Source organism: Bubalus kerabau, chromosome X (genome assembly GCF_029407905.1).
Source record: "Bubalus kerabau isolate K-KA32 ecotype Philippines breed swamp buffalo chromosome X, PCC_UOA_SB_1v2, whole genome shotgun sequence".
Taxonomy (NCBI): Eukaryota; Metazoa; Chordata; class Mammalia; order Artiodactyla; family Bovidae; genus Bubalus; species Bubalus kerabau.
In genome coordinates, this window is record NC_073647.1 from 27,480,278 (window position 1) to 27,486,277 (window position 6,000).

The window sequence follows — 6,000 nt, forward strand, 5'->3', positions numbered from 1 at the left end:
TGGATGGCTGTATAACAATGTGAATGTATTTAACACCAATGAACTATACACTTAAAAATAGTTGAGAAGGTAAATTTTGTTATATGTATTTCATAATACATTATTCACAATTTTTAGAAATAATATACAAATGCATATACATTTTAGAAAAGTCAAATTTTTATAGCGTGTACACTGCTTAATTAGGGTGACTCACAGCATTTTTAATGAACATTTAAGTTATCAGAGCTATGGTGGCAGCGAAAACCTCAGAGAAGTCTGTGGCTGCCCTCTCACTCAGCCTGCTCCCACCTAGGAGATGGATCCCACTTTCACTCATCATGGATTGCTAAAGATGTTTCCGAATGTCCAGTGTACAAGGCTGGTAAGCCTGGTTTTAATCACATATCTAAACATATTTAAAACCTCTAGTTATTCTCTAAATGTCCATTTTTTTTAGCAACTACATGTAGTTTACTGAAAGATAAAAATTATATAGCCACCTATAAGAAGAACCAAATTAAATTTGCTAATGGATTCAAACATTTGTCTGATCTTAATATATGAAAATGTCTGCTTACCAGACAGGAATGCGATGTCTTGCATTAAGAAGCGGCTGACGTCCTTTACACAGAGAGGCACTTCGTCTTCTGTGAGAATGAGAAAGGGAGAGAAACAACAGTCACATTAGAGAACAGCCGGAAACGCACAGGGTATTTCTTAGCATGCAGAAAAGAACTCTGGGGGTCCGAAGATCTGCCTCCGCAGATGCAAGGCCGACCTTATCTTTACTCCTCTCAGCCACCTAAGAAGGAAATCACACTCTGGACAGTGTCATTGTATAAGTAAGACCAGTTGTCCTCATTCTCAGAATCTATGCCTGGGACATAAACTACTCTCAGTAACCAAAAAGCCAGGGGCAAAAGTCCAAACTCTAGGACATCCGGATTTATCTAAAGGGTAGACAGTCATGAAGAGCATTGTAGCATAGTGTCTTCCTCTTCTGATAGTGCCCTTCTCTCTGCAAAGCTTTATTAGTGATTACAAAGCATTTTTTGGGTCCTTTATTGCATTGCATCCTTAAAAAACCCTGGAGAAAGCTATTATTTTCCCATCTTACAGGTCAGGACAAGTGTCAGAGATCGAGTATAAAGCAGTGGTTAAACATACAGCTTTTGAGTCCAAGAGACCTGAATTCCAACCCCAGCTTGCTGCATATACTGGCTATAAAAACATCTATAAGTTACTTAGCCTCTCAGAGTCTCAAGTTTCCTTACCTGTAAACTGGCCATAATAATTTATACCTCACAGGGTGCTGTGCCAACCAAATGCAAAATAACTGGCATAAGAGTCAATGTTTCTTGAACAGCAGCCTATTAACTCATTTTTGACCATTAGAGGTGGGACACATCCATGTGATCTTCAATATATTTTAGTTGTCCCAGATCTTAAGTGCTAATTTGTAATGTTCAATTCTAGTGAACTACACAGGGGCCCCAGATCAAAGTCCACTACCTGCCTCTGGTCCATGAGCCAGGATAACTTTTTCAAAGAAAATGGGCCATCAAACTCAGCTATTCTGGATCGTTGGTTTTAATGCCTGTGGTTCCACATTTCTCAGAGAAGCCATGTTTTCCCCCTTGCCCCCTGATACAGAGGGCCTTTAAAGACCTGGTCTCTGGTGGTGTCAGGCTGATGACACATTCCCCTTCTTGGTGCTCTTCAGATCATAGCATATGGAGGGCTTGTATCCAGGCCCATCCTGCTCAAGGGCATTGCACACACAAGTTCTCAAATGACCCACACCAGAAAATGGAACAGGGGCTCTGTTACAGAGCCATACACACACATACAAAATTTGAAACATAAAGAAATGCATTGACCAATTTATTTTCATAAGATCAGTTCAGTTGCTCAGTCATGTCTGAATTTTGACCCCATGGTCAAAATGTGACCCCATGGACTGTAGCACGCCAGGCTTCCCTGTCCATCACCAACTCCTGGAGCTTGCTCAAACTCATGTCCATCGAGTCGGTGATGCCATCCAACCATCTCATCCTCTGTCGTCCCCTTCTCCTACCTTCAATCTTTCCCAGCATCAGGGTCTTTTCCAAGGAGTCAGTTCTTCTCATCAGGTGGCCAAAGTATTGGAGCTTCAGCTTCAACATCAGTCCTTCCAATGAAGGATGAGATGGGAGATAGTGCAAGAGGACTAGAACTTTCTCTGCTCTCAGAGGCCTGCACAAGTGGCAATGTTCTATCATTTAGATGAGAGTTGACTCATTGGAAAAGACTCTGATGCTGGGAGGGATTGGGGACAGGAGGAGAAGGGGATGACAAAGGATGAGATGGCTGGATGGCATCACCGACTCGATGGACATGAGTTTGAGTGAACTCCGGGAGTTGGTGATGGACAGGGAGGCCTGGCGTGCAGCAATTCATGGGGTTGCAAAGAGTCGGACACGACTGAGAGACTGAACTGAACTGATTAGGCATTAAAATATTCCTACATAATAAGACCCAATTTCCTCCCTGCTCTGATCAGTAGAAATAACTATCAAGATAAATGGATAAATTTGATGTCAGGTGGCAAATCTGGAAACACTAATATCTGCAACCTGATTCCTCCCATACCATTCAGGCTGTCGCATAGTTACAGAAACTATGTCTATTTACTCTACATTTTTAAAAAATCCATTCATGAGGTAAGAGAGGCATCAGGGCATAAAATAAAAGGCTGAGGGCTGGGAGTGGGAGGACTGGACCTGATGCTGGCTCGGCCACTGAGCAGCACTAGAGTCTGGGGCAAGTCACCTCCACCCCTCACTCATTACCCACCACAGGCAATACAACAAGTACTCCAAGGCCCCAGACATCCTGAGATTCAACAACAGGTAAAATCCATAGACAGAAGGAAAACACCCTGATGTTTCTATCATAAAATGTCTTCCACAACTGTGCCGACAAAATCACATTTCAACACTAACACAAAAGGACAAAATAATAGTTAAAAGAAACAGACTCACAGGGATAGAGAACAAACTAGTTGTTACCAGTGGGGAGGAGGAAGAGGGAGGGGCAACACAGGGGGAGGGGATTAAGAGGTAAAAACCAGTATGTATATAATAAATAATTAGCACAGGAAATGCAGCCAATATTTTATAATAACTTTAAATGCAGTATACCCAGTATACCCTTTAAAATTTGTGAATCACTATATTTTTCACCTGAAACTTGTATTATAAATCAACTACACCTCAATAAAAAAAAAATGGTTAAAAGAGAAGATGGTACTATTGGGTTGGTCAAAAAGTTCGTTTGGGTTTTTCCATGGCATCTTACAGAAAAACCCAAAGAGACTTTTTGGCCAACCCCAACATTTTAGGGAATGATCACATTCTCGGTTGAAAACAGGGTGAAGGGAGAGGAGATAGCAAGAAAAGGAAACAGAAGCCACGAGGTTATCACTGAGCAGCCACAAAAGACACGGTGGGCTTATTGGTAAGAACAAAGAAATAGAGTTCAGAGAAAGCCGACACTGAGTTAATCCCAACTTTGTATCTAACCTCTTGAATTTCCACACAGATTTCCCTCAGAAATGTAAAAATGAGAACAGATGGTTTAGGATGTTCTTCTTGATGACCCTTTAAACTCTTACTCCAGAGCATGAGAAATAAAAAGCCTAGGTCACTAAAGCTGGATCAGATCCACATTACAGCGTGTTCCTTGTTGACCAGATTTATATTTGATATAAAACTTGCAGAGCTGCCCCATGTGGAAAATTCAATTGCTCAAAAATGAAAGGCGTGCATTCTCCTTACTTTGGACTAGTTGTGAAACCCCAAAAGGACTGGTTGGGAAAACAAAACAAAAAAGCACTAACGGGATAAACTGGGAAATTGGGACTGACATATATACACTGCTGCTGCTGCTGCTGCTGCTGCTAAGTCGCTTCAGTCGTGTCTGACTCTGTGTGACCCCATAGACGGCAGCCCACCAGGCTCCCCAGTCCCTGGGATTCTCCAGGCAAGAATACTGGAGTGGGGTGCCATTGCCTTCTCCAATGCATGAAAGTGAAAAGTGAAAGTGAAGTCACTCAGTCGTGTCTGACTCTTCGCGACCCCATAGACTGTAGCCCACCAGGCTCCTCCATCCGTGGGATTTTCCAGGCAAGAGTACTGGAGTGGGGTGCCATTGCCTTCTCCTATATATACACTACTATGTATAAAATCCTGGAGGAGGGCATGGCAACCCACTCCAGTATTCTTGCGTGGAGAATCCCATGGACAGAGGAGCCTGGAGGGCTACAGTCCATGGGGTTGCAAAGAGTCAGACACAACCGAAGCTACTTAGCATAGCAGCACATGTATAAAAAAGATAACTAATGAGAACCTACTGTATAGCTCAGGGAACTCTACTCAATTCTCTGTAGTGACCTAAGTGGGAAGGAAATCTAAAAAAGAAGGGATATATATTTACTTATAGCTGATTCACTTTGCTGTATAGTAGAAACCAACACAACACTGCAAAGCAACTACACTCCAATAAAAAACTTTTTTTAAAAGGGCACTAACTCAACAGGCTTCCCTGGTGGCTCAGACAGTAAAGCATCTGCCTGCAATGCAGGAGACCTGGGTTCAATCCCTGGGTCGGGAAGATCTCCTCGAGAAGGAAATGGCAACCCACTCCAGTACTCTTGCCTGGAGAATCCCATGGACAGAGGAGCCTGGTAGGCTATAGTCCATGGGGTCTCAAAGAGTTGGACACGACTGAGCGACTTCACTTAACTTTAACTCAATAGGTAATTTGACAAACACCCTCAAAAACACCCTCGTGGAACAGTCTTCCTTGAAAAGCTCTGCTGAAGAACCATGTAATTGCACAATCGAACACAATCAAGGACAAATTGAAGACAAGACAAAGAGAGTGCTTGTCACCTCATTTGTTCCACACATTTGATCAGGAAGCAACAGGAGCAAGCTTTTATTGCCTTGGCTATCAATTGCAAACTCAATCTCTAATATTTCTTTTATAATATAAAAGGTAGTTGTGCAAATGAGAATACAAGCTCAGAATTCAAATATGAAGAATTTTAGAAGTCCTAAAAGGTGTGGAAATAAATAATATATTTAGGATGGTTTGCAGAGGAGGAAGGTAAACCCATCCAATTAGTTGATTCATTTTGGTGGTGTCACTTGCAGAAAAAAAAAAAAAAAAACACTTGTCACCTTAATACAGGGTGCCCTTTATAGTTTTTAAAGATTTATTTTGCATCCATTTATTTTTTAAAAACAAATATTTCTTGAGCACTTACTAAGTGCCAGATTCTATTCTAAACTGTGGATAGATGTTCTGGGTAACAGTAAAGATTTACAATCAAAAAATTTTGTGAACTGCTGGGGTTTAAGCATACTGCAACATCCCCCAGGAAACACAGACACACTGCATGCAACTCTTCCTTGGGTATGGGCTGTGTGTGCAGTGCTTCCCAAACCTATTCGTTCAGGTACTTCTTTTGTTGGTTGGTTGGATAGTTGGTTGGTTGATTGGTTAGTTGGTTAGTTTTTTCCCTTCAGAGTAAAAGAGAAGACAAACAGAAAGCAACAGAGAGCTACACCGACTCCATGTAAAGCACTTGTTTTAAAAGTCAGAACACTCAATAGACGAAATGACTGCCATGGTAGCTAGAGAAGCCCTTTCCCATCACTAAGAGCATTGAAACAAAGGCCAAGCAACTCTGTAGAAAGGAGACTAGAGAGAACAGTGGAGCATATAGGTGGATTTGAGTAAATGATCTTTCGTGTCCTACTTCTCCAAGAGTCTATGCCTCCATGAACTGAATGTGTGCCACCATTGCAAGGCATTTAAATTCTACTGAGTTTATTATTGACTCTTATTGGAAAAATGATGGTTTATTTGATATCTACATGCATTCTCATTTGATAGAAAGCGTTTTTACTCCAGATTCTGGTGTATAACAGCAATAATTCCAGCCATTGAGCTTTACTTCCTGGTGACATG